The sequence below is a fragment of the Vulpes lagopus genome, chromosome 3, assembly GCF_018345385.1.
Source record: "Vulpes lagopus strain Blue_001 chromosome 3, ASM1834538v1, whole genome shotgun sequence".
Lineage (NCBI taxonomy): Eukaryota > Metazoa > Chordata > Mammalia > Carnivora > Canidae > Vulpes > Vulpes lagopus.
The window spans coordinates 20,892,607-20,908,269 of record NC_054826.1 but is presented as its reverse complement, the minus strand read 5'-3'; the positions used below and the strand labels follow the sequence as shown (position 1 = coordinate 20,908,269).

The window sequence follows — 15,663 nt, the reverse complement described above, 5'->3', positions numbered from 1 at the left end:
GAACAAACAATCCTAAATTTGTGTGGAACCATAAAAGACTCAGATAACCAAAGCAATCTTTTTTATTTTTATTTTTATTTTATTTTTTTATGGTAGTCATACAGAGAGAAAGAGAGAGGCAGAGACACAGGCAGAGGGAGAAGCAGGCTCCATGCACCGGGAGCCTGATGTGGGATTCGATCCCGGGTCTCCAGGATCGCGCCCTGGGCCAAAGGCAGGTGCCAAACCGCTGCGCCACCCAGGGATCCCTAACCAAAGCAATCTTAAAAGAAAGCAAAGCAAAGTAAAGCTGAAGGCATCACAATTCTGGACTTCAAATTATATTATAAAGCTGTAGTGATCAAGACAGTATAGTACTGGTACAAAACCAGGCACAACTGAACAAAAAAGAAATCCCAGAAATGGACCCACAACTATATGGTCAATTAATCTTTGATAAAGTAGGAAAGAGTATCTAATGGAAAAATGACAATCTCTTCAACAAATAGTGTTGGGAAAACTAGACAGCCACATGCAGAAGAATGAAACTGGGCCACTTTCTTACACCATACACAAAAATAAATTCAAAATGGATTAAAGATATAAATATGAGGTGGGAAACCATTAAAATCCTAGAGGAGAATGTAGACAGTAACTTCTTTGACCTTGGCCATAGCAACTTCTTTCTAGATGAGTCTCCTGAGGCAAGGGAAACAAAAACAAAAACCATTGAGACATCATCAAAATAAAAAGCTTCTGCACAGCAGAGGAAACAATCAACAAACCTAAAAGGCAGACTACAGATTGGGAGAAGATATTTGCAAATGACATACCTGATAAAGGGTTAATATCCAAAATACAAAAAGAACTTATAAAACTCAACACCCAAAAAACAAACAATCCAGTTAAAAAATGGGCAGAAGATATGACTAGACTTTTCTTCAAAGATGTACAAATGGCCAATAGACACATGAAAAAGTGCCCAACATCACTGACCATCAGGGAAATACAAATCAAAACTACAATGAGATATCATCTCACACCAATCAGAAGAGCTAAAATTAATGACACAGGGGCCAACGGATGTCCCTGAGGATTCAAGGGAAGGGGAATTTTCTCACCCTGTTGGTGGGAGTGCAAATTGGTGCAGCCACTTTGGAAAAGAGTATGGCAGTTCCTCAAAAAGTTAAAAATAGAATTACTCTATGATCCAGCAATTGTGCTACTTAGGTATTTATCCAAAGGATATAAAAATATTAATATAAAGGGAATACATGCACTTCTATGTTTATAGCAGCATTATCAACAACAGCCAAATTATGGAAAGAGCCCAAATGTTCATCAATTGATGAATGGATAAAGAAAATGTGATGTATATATACAATGGAAAATTACTCAGCCATCAAATTACTCTTGTCATTTGCAACAACGTAGATGGAGCTGAAGTGTATTAAGCTAAGTAAAAGAAGTCAAAGAAAGACAAATACCATATGGTTTCACTCATATGTGGAATTTAAGAAACAAAACAGATGAACATAGAGGGGAAAACAGGAAAAGCAAGAAACAGACTCTTAAATCTAGAGAACAAACTGATGGTTACTAGAAGGGAGCTGGGCAGGGGGATAGGTGAAATAGGTGATGGGGATTAAGGAGGGTACTTGTGATGAGCACTGGGTATTACATGTAAGTGCTGAATCAGTGAATTCCATACCTGAAACTAATATAACACTATATGTTAACTAACTGGAATTTGAGTAAAAACTTGGAAGAAAATAAATACACAAAATTACTGACTACATTAATTATAAATTATTAAAAATTCAGTCCTTTTTGTTTACTTAACCTTTAATGGTTCAGCATATATCTGGGTGAAAGTTTCATATGAACTTGAAAGAGCATGCATTATTCCTTTTTGTGTTCCTTTAGAAATCAAGTTGGTTGACAGTACTGTTCAGGTCATCTCTGTTTTCTGACTGAGATGGTAGGTTCTTTAAATTCCGTCAGTTTTTGCTATATCAATCTGAGGTAATTTTCCCTATTTCAAAATCTACTTAGTCTGATATTAATAAAGCCATTCCAGCTTTCTTATGTTTACACATATTCTGAGTAAATAGTGTATCTTTTTTCATTCTTTTTACTTTATCTGATTTTCTTGTACATGTCATATAGGTCTATTTTTGTGCATAATAATCTCTGCCTTTAAAAATAGTATGTTTATACAATTTATAGTTAAAATAGTTATCAGTATGATTGTTGCTTTTAAATCTACCATTTGCAACTCATGTGCTAATTGCTCATCTGCAGTTTGTCCAATGTTCCTCTTTTCTTGGTTCTTTATAATTATTTGTGTACATTTTAAGATTCCATTTTATATTCACCATTGATTTATTTTATATTTTGTTGAATAGTCTTGGGTTTATATTAAGCTTCTGTACCTTAGTAGAGTCTATTTTCAAATAATATTATACCACTGTATGTGGTACACTTGCAAAAATATGCTTTTTAGACAGAAGCACATAAATATCATAGATAATAGTTTGCCCTTGAGAGACTTATTAAAGAGATGTGCACTGACCCTGGTGGGCATGGTGCCTTAGGGTAGGGAACTCCAGGTTCAGGGGTACTAAGAGAATGGTCTAGATTAAAGATCCTCTTGACCTTGAAGACTTTCACCTGCTGGAAAGGGCAATAGCTAGAAGACGACTGCAGCAATGTCTTCTAAGTTTCAAGGCCCAGGGTTTACGGGCACTATTATCTCTTAATATTGACTATGCTCTTCAGCGTTATGTCCTTAGGCATTAGTCTCTGATCAGAGCTTCTAATTTGAGATAGATTGGGAAATAATTTCTTTCAGAATTAAACTCAAAGTAAAAACTCAGAGTGGGGAAAAAAAGGATAAAAATCAAGAAAATTTTATACAAAGTGGTGAAAGTAATTGAATTTTCACTGATTGACAATTTCTCTGAATTTATTGCTAGGTTAGTATAATTAACTAATTCTTAAACTCATATAATTATCCTGGTAACTACCAAAATTTTATGATACCTTTCTCTTCTTTAGATCTTCCCGCTCTTTTCAAAACCTTCTGCTTCACAAGGGCCTAATTTCCTATTTTCACATATTTCTGTATATTGTTAAATGTCTAAATATTTTCCCCAGATTGAGACTGTTTCTAATACTATTGTAAATATCAAATTTTAATAATTATATTCTGTATAATTTTATTAACAATTTATGTATAAATAATGACATCAGTACTTAAGAGAACTCAATTGATCTGTACTAACAAATTTAGTTTTCACACACATACACACACATACTGTAGTTAAAACCAATAATTATTTCAAAAAAATATTAAAGTTTTTTTTCTTCTTTAAATGGGACCATTTTACCCACAGAGGGACTACTTTTTTTTAAAGTATAAGGAGTTTAAAAAATTAAAATTATAAAATTTTAAAATTAAAATTATAAAAACAAAATTTTTATAATTTTGGCCTAATTATATGTTAAACATTTATTAAGCTGTCACATAAAGACAGAATGTGTACCTAATATTAAAAAGCTCTGTTCTGTCCTCAAAGAGCTAACATTCTAAAAGTTAACAGAGAGAGAAATAATGTAAACAAACATGGTCAGGCATGGATTTAAACTCACTAGAAACTATCCTTATTATGGTTTCTTTTTTTGATCTCTCCCTGATTATGTACAAATAGATTTTTGGCATGTGAAATGATGTCATTGTTTAAATTGGCAGTTTAGGAAATTGGCTTGACCTGACTCCATCTCTTTCAGCCTGAGGAATAGTCCCATCTTGGGTGGCCTTTCCCATCAGGAAAGTGTCTCAGACAGGAGGCCAGAGCCTGGCTTATGACATGTAGCACAGGAATTTTCCAGAGGCAGCTCTGAGATAAACCCTTCTCCAATAGCTGGAATATTAGTTGATTCAAACAGACATGGATTTGCTGAAGTCCAGTGGCTTTCAGGCTTCATAGTAGAGAGAGAGAAAAAAATTCAAACTTGTTCAACCCATCATATAGCGTGATTTCTAGACATTCTTGCTAACAAACCTTTAAAAGTTAGAGTTAAAATGTTGATGAAATGCACAAAAGATACAAAAGGTGAAGTTAGCTATGGTGGAAGAGAAACAATGGGGAGAAAACTACCTAGGTATAATGGTGTGACATATAGCCCTCACTATTTTTTCCCTATGCACAGAAAAGGGATTGCCTTCCAATGCCTTGTAAGAAGTTTTGGTAAGAGGAAAAAAGTTCTGAGATGTGATAGGGATCTCCCCACAGCATAAATTGATCATGAAATTATTTATATTGATCTCCTTAAATATAACATGCCTAGAAATGGTGCAAACACTGTGTTCCATGCCCATGTCTCTTTGAATTGGCTTGAATTAAACCTCTAACTAGACTAAGGACTGGTATATATTTTCCAGCTCATGCCTTTAATAAAACCTTAATCTGTTTTTATTGACAGAACCCTAAGGAAAGCACAAGCCTCATGTCATAAGGCCTGAACGTGGTGCTCTATGAAGAGAATGACTAAAGAAAAGTTAAAGGTAGGAGTATATAACCTAGAAAGGAGAAAGTGATTTCTATTTTTTTGGATAACCATTAGGTAATTACATATAAATTTATTATAATATGTGAGTTTATGAACGGGAAGTAAAAACATTTCCATTAAAAGCTTTGTGAGTTTGGTTCACCAGTAGCATTATTTAAGTGGCCAAAAAGGATGTGTGTAGGGATCCCTGGGTGGCGCAGCGGTTTGGCGCCTGCCTTTGGCCCAGGGCGCGATCCTGGAGACCCGGGATCGAATCCCACGTCGGGCTCCCGGTGCATGGAGCCTGCTTCTCCCTCTGCCTGTGTCTCTGCCTCTCTCTCTCACTGTGTGCCTATCATAAATAAATAAATTAATTAAAAAAAGAAAAAACCTTTAAAAAAAAAAAAAGGATGTGTGTAGCACAAAGCTGGCAGGAAGGTGCTCCACACTGCAGGATAGAGTACTGTCTGGTTCTAATGCATTGAGTGTCCAGAAAATAAAGCACCACTCTGGCATTTGTTGGCCACAAAGAATCCACGGAAGCAATGGCTATGGAAATGATCATGGAAAATGAGGCAGAGATGTTAATTTCTTGCCAAATATCCATGTGTTCCTCACATTATTAGTCTCATTACAATTAAGTGAACCTATATGACTATTTGACTACTTCTGGTCAATGCTCTGTGAGCAGAAATGACCTGTTTACTTTTGGGCCAAGGCATTCAAGAACCAATGCAAGTCCTTCCAGAATTTCTTTCTTTGCCTTAATGATTCTTCAGGTCACTTACTGAGTTGGAAATATGATAAGATGGTGGAACCTTTATTATATTGGAACTCCAAGTTACATCTTGGAGGAGAATTCCATGCTGTCTCAGAATGGTTTTCTGATCCTCAGAGAATTTGGCATAATCTGAGTAAGAACGAACTTTTATGGTTTGTTGGAAGGGAATTGGGTGGGGGATGGGCTAAGTGGAAGATAGGCATTAAGGAGGGCACTTTTGTGATGAGCACTGGGTGTTATACGCAAGTGATGAATCACTAATTTCTATTCCTGAAACCAATACTACACTATACGTTAAGTAACTAGAATTTAAATAAAAACCTGAAACAAATAAACATAAAGAAAACTAAGAAAACTTTTAAGTGCACAGACACTGAGATTTCAGGGTTTGTTTGTTACTGAAGCATAACTGACTGACTATAGGAAATTATACCAATGGGAAGGAAATGTTAGATGCCACACAATAGGCAGCTAAATGTGTTCATCAGACATTTGTAGAAATACCTAGAATACTGTTTAGAGACTTTAGAAATATTTAAATAATACACAGGTTAATATTCAGTAAAATAAAGGTTATTACTTTTCATGTAATCCTTCCTCTTTAAACCTTATTATGCTGTAAATTAGAAGTGATAGAAATATCATAGATGGTTTTTCCATTTCCTTTATTTTATATGTGTTTCCCTTAAAGCCTAATGTGAAAAGTTCCTTGCCCTTACCCACTCAGTAAATTAATGACAAGGAGAAAATGGTATGAACTGCAGCCTGGGGCATATATTAGGAGCTAGGTAGGCATAGTGAAAGCCCTTTACAGATTACTTCATTTCCCAGCTCTTTCAATTTGTTAGTGCTCCCCTTCAATGCTCTTATAGTACTTTGCTCTACTGGTACAACTTTGTATCCACTGCAGTTTGTGAATTCCACAGTGAAATACTTCATCATAAAGACCATTAATCTTTGTCTCTAGTGTCCAACATGGGGACTGCAGCAAAAAAATGAACTAAACAAAATTTTATTGAATAAATGAAAGCTCAGGTGGTGTTAACACTGAAGAAAGTTTTGGGTAGTGTAATGCTTTGGATATATGAAAATATGTACATTGAAATTATGTAAAAAATCCACTGAGAATTTTGGATATTAGAGCAAAAAAATATCTTCTCCCATTCTGGTAAAAATATATCTCTTTGCAACCAGCTCAGAGGTTAGAATTCTCAAAATTGGTGTGTACTTTGGTCTGAGTATTAATTAAATAGAAATACACCTGGGAAAATGGAATGACATACAATCATTTATCTGTTAACACGTTGGTACAAATTAACAAACCATATAGTCTTAGACGACAATAGGTTCCTGATGGAAAGGGATGTGTAGAACATTCATTTTTAAGGAAGTGGGAGCAAGAATATCGATCTACCTGGACAGGTAAGATATCAGAGTGTAAATTCTGGGCCATCATTTAATGGCTTTATGAAAGTCATGAAAACATGAGAAAGGTGAACATTTTGTCATCACTTTGTAAAATTACAAATTAGACTCCATTTATAAGTGTCTCATGGGTAATTTCTTACCTGCCTTTCTTTTTTCCTCAGCACTTTCTAATACCTATCTTTATATTGTAGAGAAAAGGGAGGGGGAAGGGAGGGGTTAAATTATAAAGTCCCTTTTCACATTATGTAATATGACATTGAGGTTGATATGTAATACGACATCTTGTGGGCAAATTCACTGCAATGTGTTTTATCAGTCAATGCTTAAAATCTTGATAACATAAATTTATTTTGAGTTGTCCTTATCTAATCAAACATAGCTTACACTTTAATATCATCTAAATGAAATCATCAGATTAAAATTAGGAAAATACAGACTTCTAAGGCAGTGTCTGTTCCCTATAAGAAAGGACACAGCTACTAGTAGTAGTCCCTACTAGTAGACGTAGCTATGCTAATATTGATTATTATATTATTCCTTTCTGTTTCATTTACTTAGGTACCAAATCAATTTGGTATATCCTTAGGTGAGGCAGCACAGTGTCCTCAATAAAATAAACAACATTGTCTAAGGTGTGAACATAATCCACAGATACCATGCAAACTAAATCAAAAGTTTTAGTGGAAAACAATTTTCTACACTTACATGATGTTTGGAATAATAGCTTCCTTTCCTTTAAAAAAGATAGTTTTGTAATCTACATAAGCACTCTAAACAATAGAGTTTAGTTTTTCCTGGTTTTAAAATCTCTACAAAAGGAATAAAGCCATAAGTATTCTTTTATGTTCTATTCTATTCATTGAGTATTCTAAGATTCACCTATGTTGTATGTAGTCATACATGTGATATGACTATGTCATAATTTTATTCATCCTGCTAATGATAGACATTGTTTTCCAGCTTGTTTAAAGCATTATGAACATTTTTTTAAAAAAAGATTTTATTTATTTATTCATGAGAGACACAGAAAGGGAGAGCGAGAGAGAGGCAGAGACACAGGCAGAGGGAGACATAGGCTCCAAGCAGGGAGCCTGATATGGGACTCGATCCCAGGTCTCCAGAATCATGCTCTGGGCTGAAAGCAGGCGCCAAACCGCTGAGCCACCCGGGCTGCCCACATTATGAACATTTGAAAAAATGTGGCAAGAATTCAAATATATAAGAACTAAAACTAAAACCAAAAATGTGAAACAATATTTTATTCTTGTTTCTTCATATATTTGTTAGCGAATCTTGACTGAGAATATATCTAAATTGTCAGTGAAGGGATGGAAGAGAGAAAAACTTGGATGGATCCTAGAAATCATGAAGTCAAATCCTTTACTTAATAGATGAGGAAACAGAGATCCAGAGAAGATTTAACTTGGTCACAATGACATAATTGCAGACAAGAGTCAAGAATGAAAGCCAGCCCTCCAACTTCAGTGATACAGAATTCTCTTAACTTTTCATGTTGTCAAATTTCTCCACCAGCACCAGTTTCTACCAGTAGTAAAGTGATAAAGACCATCTGGAAACTTCCTGATAGTCTACCCAAATGGATCAGTCCATAGCCAAAAGTAGCTAAAAAACATTGGTGCCATATATATATATATATATATATATATATATATATATAATTATATATATAATATATATAATTATGTTTTGAGCATTAATTTACCATGAGAGATGGGACACTAAAAATACTTGAGGAAATTCTTTTGGATTTTAGATGTATAATATTTATTATAAAATTATAGAATAATGTTATTTTGCTTTTAAAAGTTTTTTTGTTTTGTTTTTGTTTTTAATTTTTCATTTTATCTTTACAAGTCATTTGCTATTTAAGGAATAAAATAAAACCAAAATGGCTTGCTCAATATCATATAAAAAATTTGTCATAAATTGGGAAGCAAAATCAAGCTGTTTTTTGTTTTGTTTCATTTTTTTCAAAGAAAGGAAATGCGAAGGAAGAAAAGTCATTCCAGAAGAAACATTCCGGGTGGCATATTGGAGAAGACTCTCTATAAAGTTCTGTGCAATTAAAAACAAATAACTTCCTTCTTGACAGTTTGAAATTTCAATATTTTTAGAAAGAGAATTTTAAAATGTTCTTCCACTTACACTAAAGTTCTGAAACAAGAAAGTAGATTATATTAATGTAAATGTTATGACTTGAGATAAATAAGACATCCAATAGGCTATTTCTGCACTCCCTGCACTAGATTAGATAACTTGATACTCAATATTGACCATGACATCTATCTTGTCCTTTTTAGTATGACACAGATAGAAAGATGATGTGCATGTAAATGAGCAGCTAAGGGAGAGATAAAGAGTAAAATAAATACACCTATAGATATTTAGAGATGCCAATGAGCAAGTTGCTGGCAAAAGCCATTGATAAAAGAAGCTTAGCCAGTGGATTTTTGTCCTCAAAAATGTTTTCACTGTGTGTCTCTAGGCAGTGTTGACATTTTTGTATTCTATTATATATATGTTTTTTTCTTCATTTGGTTTTGCTTTGGCTTGTTTCTAAATAAAATTACATTTCCTTTTGATTCTTACCTCGAAGTTAGACTTTCCAAATAAAAATATTCCCCTCTGTTTTATTTCCTAAAATAGCCTGAGATAAAGGGAAGACTAGAGTTTTACCTTTTTTTGAAACTTGTATTTAGTTGCAATGCAAAATTTTTAACTTTTTATAGTTAACCAACATCTGTATCATCATCATTACCAAACTATATGGCTAGTATTTATTGGGCACTCATTTATGTTCTACGATTTGACCTCCTGCATTAACATGCCTGTTTTAGCAATGATTTGGAATTTACCTTAGATGACTGAAATATGCATAGTGCTTTCAGTTGTCCCTGACCTACTGGTGCCACGAAAAACTGCAACTAATATTGAAATAAGTAGCAAAAAATATCTTACCAATGAGCTTGAACTTCACCAACAAATGATGGTAGTCTATTATCCCACAAGTCAAGTTCAGCCTCATAGAGCAAGAACAGAGGAAAATGAGAATGTAATTTTTGATTCAATGTAAATGGTCACATTTCAAGGGGATATGTTATTTGTGAATATGATAAAAGAAACATACAATCCAATGCATAATTTTATATTCTTTCAATAAATATCTAGTGCTGAAATCCTAAAAATTCTTGATAATGTTGATAAAATAAGTCTTGTGCTAGAACAACCAGGAAGAAAAGGTGTAGCAAGAAGCAGGACATTCAGTTCTGCTGTCAGTAAGGGTATTTTCCATAGAGATTAAGTGATATACATAAAGCGTATGACACCAATTAGGCAAACTGTAAGTGTATGATAGTTTTATAGAAGGTGATTTCTGCCCAGTGGGGAACCCAAATCAAGAGTTTGTAGAGTAGAATGGTCCACAGCTGCATTAGTGCTCTGTTATCTGAAAGAGAAAACCACCACCACCACCACCACCAAAAACCACTAGATAATTCAGCAATATAAAAAAGACCTGAACAGAACCAATTCTATTGAAAAGGCTATTTTCTAGTGCAAAGGCATTTCATTATATGCCTATTCTTTCAACTGGCACCTCTGTATAAAATTGTTTGACTGCATGGTAGATGTTTATGGCAAATGAAGAGAAAAACTATATTGCTATGACTAGAGAAGGAACAAATAGTGGTTTGAGTTTCAGCTTTCAGGAATGTGTTAAATCTTCCATGAGATATGTGTTTTTGTTTTTTTTTTACTTTACCTCAAAACAATTAAATATATTAAGTAAAATATTAGCTGTTTAATTAAAATGTTTGTGACTTTTAGATGCATTAATAGCTATAATAAGAGCTGAAAATACAAGATCTAGGAAGAGCTCTTGACACTCGAACAAGTTGAAGATATGTTTTAATACCAAATTTGTAACTCACTCCCTACAAAACCATCAGGAAATCATATGTCTGATATGATTGACCTGATGGGAGGACGAATGGCCTATTTCTCTGGTTTGCTGTTAGAAAAAAATTAGCTTCCTTGCAGAGTTTCATCTGTATCCTCACCCTCCAAAAACAAATACACTCAGTCTCCATCTTCCTCCCTCTTTTCCCATTTAAACTCTTCTGACTCTGCCCCATTTTGAAAGCTTTGAAGTTCAAAGGTGCACTCTGGTATTGTCTCTTGTTTGCAAAGACCCAATAGAATTTAAATCCTTTTAACTAACTACTTATTTCCTATATGCACCCTTAGAGCAACAGAATAGTTTACTATCAAGCAAATAGCCTTTTATTGCTTCTAAAGAGTTGCCACCTAATTGAGTAATGTGAATAAACTTAATATATATATAAACTTAATAATGGAACTATCATATATAACATAAATAACATTTTCTAAGAGGTAGAACCTAAATGTTCTTGCCACTCTCCTCCCACAAAACAGAACAAGATAATATGTGAGGGAATAGATGTGTATCAAACCACCATGATGCAACTTAAAGTATCTTACAATTGTATTTGTCAATTATACCTCAGTATAGCTTAAAAAAATTTAAATAATTAAATGAAACAAATAAAATGGCCTAGAGCTCTCTCATCTCTTGAAGTTATCTCCTCAGGACACCTAAAGGACATTTCAAAAAACACTGCTTATAAAGGGATAGGAAAAAAGAATATTTTTAAGAGGTGCAGGTAGTTTCTGACTTACAAATTTAAAATGTGTTGACTAGAGAAAAAATGTGTGAAAAATAAATGACTATATTATCAATTCTTGAAAAAAATATAAAGGTAGTGAAAACAAAAGGAAGTACAAGAGGAAAAGTTAACACATAGCAGACTTTTCTTTCTTTTCTCTTTTAAATATTTCTCCTCTTTGTATTTCCTTCCACTATGGCAAATTCCTCTAATGAGATAGTTTTCTCCCTCCCTCTGTTTGCTGGATATTTGTTGTGTCGTGGCATCCCAGGACCTGACCTCCTTCTGGTGTTTGTGGAGTCCTCTACTCTGTGCCGTGGTGAGCAGCATAGACGGCCTCTACCCTAATAGCCAGACAGGTCAGATGATTGCTTCCCAAGCTTCCCAGGGCTACAGTGCAGTCCATGGGAGCAACCTGATATAATTTCTCCATCTCAGAATAAGATGTAAGATGATCATAACCCAGAGGAGTAGGTGTGGTGGAGAAGCTGCTATAGTGGAGACAAGAGCGGTGTAGAAATGTCCTCTTCCCCCAGGTTCAATATTTCTTCCATCACTTCAATAACAAATTCTATCTTGATGGCCAAAGGGGGTCCTGGATGATTTCCCCAGCTATAAGGGTCATGACACCGTCAGTAGTCTCCTGAGCATTTCATGTGCTATCCTGAAGGAAACTTCTAGCACATGTCTGGGAGTTTAAGTCCTTGACCACTAATGTAATTTGCATGCTATGCATAAAGAGGCAAATTATCTAGTATCATCTGTAAACTGAGGGAAATAGTATTCAGTTCACTGTTCTGTGGTATTAGATAATTCATGTAGAGTACCTGGCATAACGTTAGCCCATAATAAATAGTAGCTCTCATCGTCATTCTTAAAATTTCTATAATTAACTCTTGTGACTATTTCCATTACTAGTCTACCCTACCTCTTCTAGCTTGTGAACTGTCAGCCCTAATGTCCAGTTTCTCCATCTAATCAGCCAGTTAGTCACCTCTAACAAGATCCCCATGTTGTCCTGTATTTGTCTTTAGGCAAACACTTTCTGTCATTTTTTTCTTCAATATGGAGGTTTATGTGAATGTACATGTAAATATATCTTCTAGAATATATAAATATGTGATGGTGACATTAGTGGTACTTTTATTCTTCCTAATTCTTGAATGTTTGGGTTTTTTAACAACTGCATATTACTTAATAAACAGAAAAAGTAACAAAGCTATTTTAAATTGTATCTTCTTGACATATAATGCTATTCCATCTTTATTTCTAAAAGATATGATTTTTTGGAACAAGTTTAACCCTTCCTTGGTATATTCCTATTTTTATTTTGCCCAAAGGATTCCACTGTGAGATTCTATGCACTATTCAGTTACAATTCATACTCCCATTGATTATATTTATTTCTCCTATCTTATATTATTACATATGTATTTCTCAGTATCCATGGTTTCCAAATATGTTAATTCTTTAATGCATTTATCTTCTTACACTACTTCCCATGTTATGGTTCTTTTTCATGTTTTAGAAGATATTGGTCATAATAACTGATTCCTAAGTTACAACAGTTTTTGTCAAAATCTGGTCATGCCTCCTGGGTTACTGCCTATTTGAGAAGTGATCATATATAAAGCTAATGTTTTCTCGAGATTATACAGGAAAATGGCACACAGTTCCACAGGTTTTAATTTTTATGCATACGTAAGGGATATTTACTAAGGTAAGTACTAAGGGAGTAAAGATTCTTAAAGTTTACATTTGTATGCTAAATTTAACTCATTACTAGAGTTTCCTGAGCTCTAATTGAGCTCCCATGAAGCTTAGCAATGAAGACAATAAGTGTAGCTATCAGGGCAGCATCATTACTGAATCTAGAGTTGGTCATGACTGTTATTTACAGCTGTTCTTAGTTGCTAATTATAAGGCAAGTATCACTCACATTCCCTTCTCTGGAATATTTAGGAAACTGTTTCATATCTACAATGAGTCACTTATCCTATTACATATTCCTTCCCTTGGTCCCAGGTCTCCAATGAACTGCCTATCCTTTCTTTTGCTGATAGTCCTACCCTGAAATTCTTGGACTAAAATCTCCCATCCATACATAAGTAGATATGGCTATCTTTTTGCCATTATTCAGTGATGAATAAATACAGGAGAGGATATACTTCCCATCATTGCCACAGAAGTCTATCTGGTATTTATCAACCTTTACTGAAAGATTGCAGGTCAATAAAAAAAATTACAGTGAAGATCAGAGGCATTTAAGACTTAATGTCAAACAGGGCTCTTTCATGATCCAAGGAAAAACACAAAAATATTAAGCACTTCATGGGGAGTTATCTGATACTTATAACCCAATTCTTGGTTGTGCCACTATATTTAGATCCTCCCCTCTTCTCTAAGGATCCCTCTTTAAATTTTCCTTGATGACAGTCCCATTCCCTATTTACACAGGTTGGTGTAAGTCTGAAACCATTCCCTTCCTACCCTCAGGAAACCTGTGGATCTTATAATCCATTAGTATAAGAGCCCAAATACTGAGTTATTCATCTCAGAAAGACTGAGGAGTTGGGGGATGAGGATGGATGAATTACAGAATGAGAGATATATAGCACAGCAAAATCTGTGGCAAGCATGTCTCCTTATTTTTCCTGATAATCTAAATGGATCAAAAATACACCTCTACAAACATCTTCCTAGGCTAAACATTAATTCTTAGAAAGACTATAGTATAAATTCTTACTGAAGTAGAGAAATATTTTACTAACTACAACATAATTAGTACATTTGCTCCTGGACTTGATTATACAATGTGCTGGAGTAAAAGTTTTCCTTTGTTTATTCTCCTTTTTTCAGATTCTGCTCATGAGCCTATCACTATGTAAGCAACAGACAATTCCAATGACTTCTAACTTTGATGACTGTAGCCGAGACCAAAAGCTGCATTCTGTAAACTCGAATGATTTTCTGCAGGAAGATTTTTTATCCTGACTGACAATGATTTGGTAAAGAAATACCTGACCTTAGATGGATTACTTTGAGAAGTGTTCTTTCCGAATTCCTTAGTGAATTTAACTTCTGGAGGGAGGCCTCAGTGGGGGATCTCACTTTCCTACCATCTTATGTCCTCCTTCCTTAATAGTGCTTACTGGGATCCACAACCAAATGATATCTTATTCTTGAATCATTGTCTTGGGATCTGCTTCTGGGGATTGCAAGCTAAAACAGTGGTCATCTTTCTTTCTTCAGATAGATAAGAAACTTTCAAATTAAACTCACTTTATATTTTGGGTCAGGTCAGATTCTTAGGCAGGGTAAATTTCTCTAGTTTCTGAATGGGAAAAAAAGTCAATGTGATGATCCATTATTCTTCTGAGTGAGAGGATGGAGGTATTGTTCATGTAGTTAGGAAAAGATTAATCTTCTAGCAGTTAAAATCTTAAAATAAAAAAAAATTACTGTTAGATTAATTTTGTGGCTACCCAGTTAGTTTTGTATGGGTTGTGTGAATAATCTGAGAATGTGGAGCAATACATTTAACGATAATATTTTAGCCAATACTTTTTCTAATAACTAGACTCTAAGTCATATATGCATCATCACTCAAATATAAACAAATTCCAGTCCTTTCACTAAAATAGACCATGGAGGGACGCCTGGGTGGCTCAGAGGTTGAGGTCTGCCTTCATTTCAGGCCATGATTCCAGAGTTCCTGGATCGATCCCACATAGAATTCCACATAGAATCCCATATTGGGCTCCCTGCAAGGAGTCTGCTTCTCCCTCTGCCCATGTCTCTGCCTTCTCTCTGTGTCTTTCATGAATAAATAAATAAAATCTTAAAAAAAAAGACCATGGTAATTTCCATAAATTCTAACGGACTTTATCCTCCAACTGGTCAACTATTCTTGCAAGTCCCCTTACCTCTTGGGAGTAATACTCCATATGGAGCCCAGGTTAGCCCAGGGATTAAGGTGGCTGGAATTTATATCCTGAGTTCTCTGCATTCCCATTTTAACTTCATATAATATGATTAAATACTGCTTCAAGAACCTCATGTAGAAAGGGTTATTATTACATAAATGGAGCTGTTGTGATTAATGAGGTGATATATTTATTTTAAGTAGTTGGTCTAGCTCCTGGCACATAGTATAATTCCTCAATCATTGCTGAACATTATAATGATTATTGAAGTAGATTCATTCTTCAATTG

The 15,663-nt window shown here is 34.6% G+C and overlaps 2 long non-coding RNA genes across 6 annotated transcripts in view; one reads left to right on the top strand and one right to left on the bottom strand.

Moving 5' to 3' along the window:
• LOC121486744 overlaps positions 1 to 15,663 on the bottom strand; it is a 111,468-nt gene that overhangs the window by 74,220 nt on the left and 21,585 nt on the right. The gene's annotated exons all lie outside the window — the stretch shown is intronic.
• LOC121486741 overlaps positions 1 to 15,663 on the top strand; it is a 48,060-nt gene that overhangs the window by 16,093 nt on the left and 16,304 nt on the right. For all 5 annotated transcript variants that reach the window (XR_005986726.1, XR_005986728.1, XR_005986725.1 and 2 more), the window contains exons 2-3: positions 4,468 to 4,549; positions 14,308 to 14,456. This is a non-coding gene — a long non-coding RNA (uncharacterized LOC121486741). The remainder of the gene's footprint in view (positions 1 to 4,467; positions 4,550 to 14,307; positions 14,457 to 15,663) is intronic.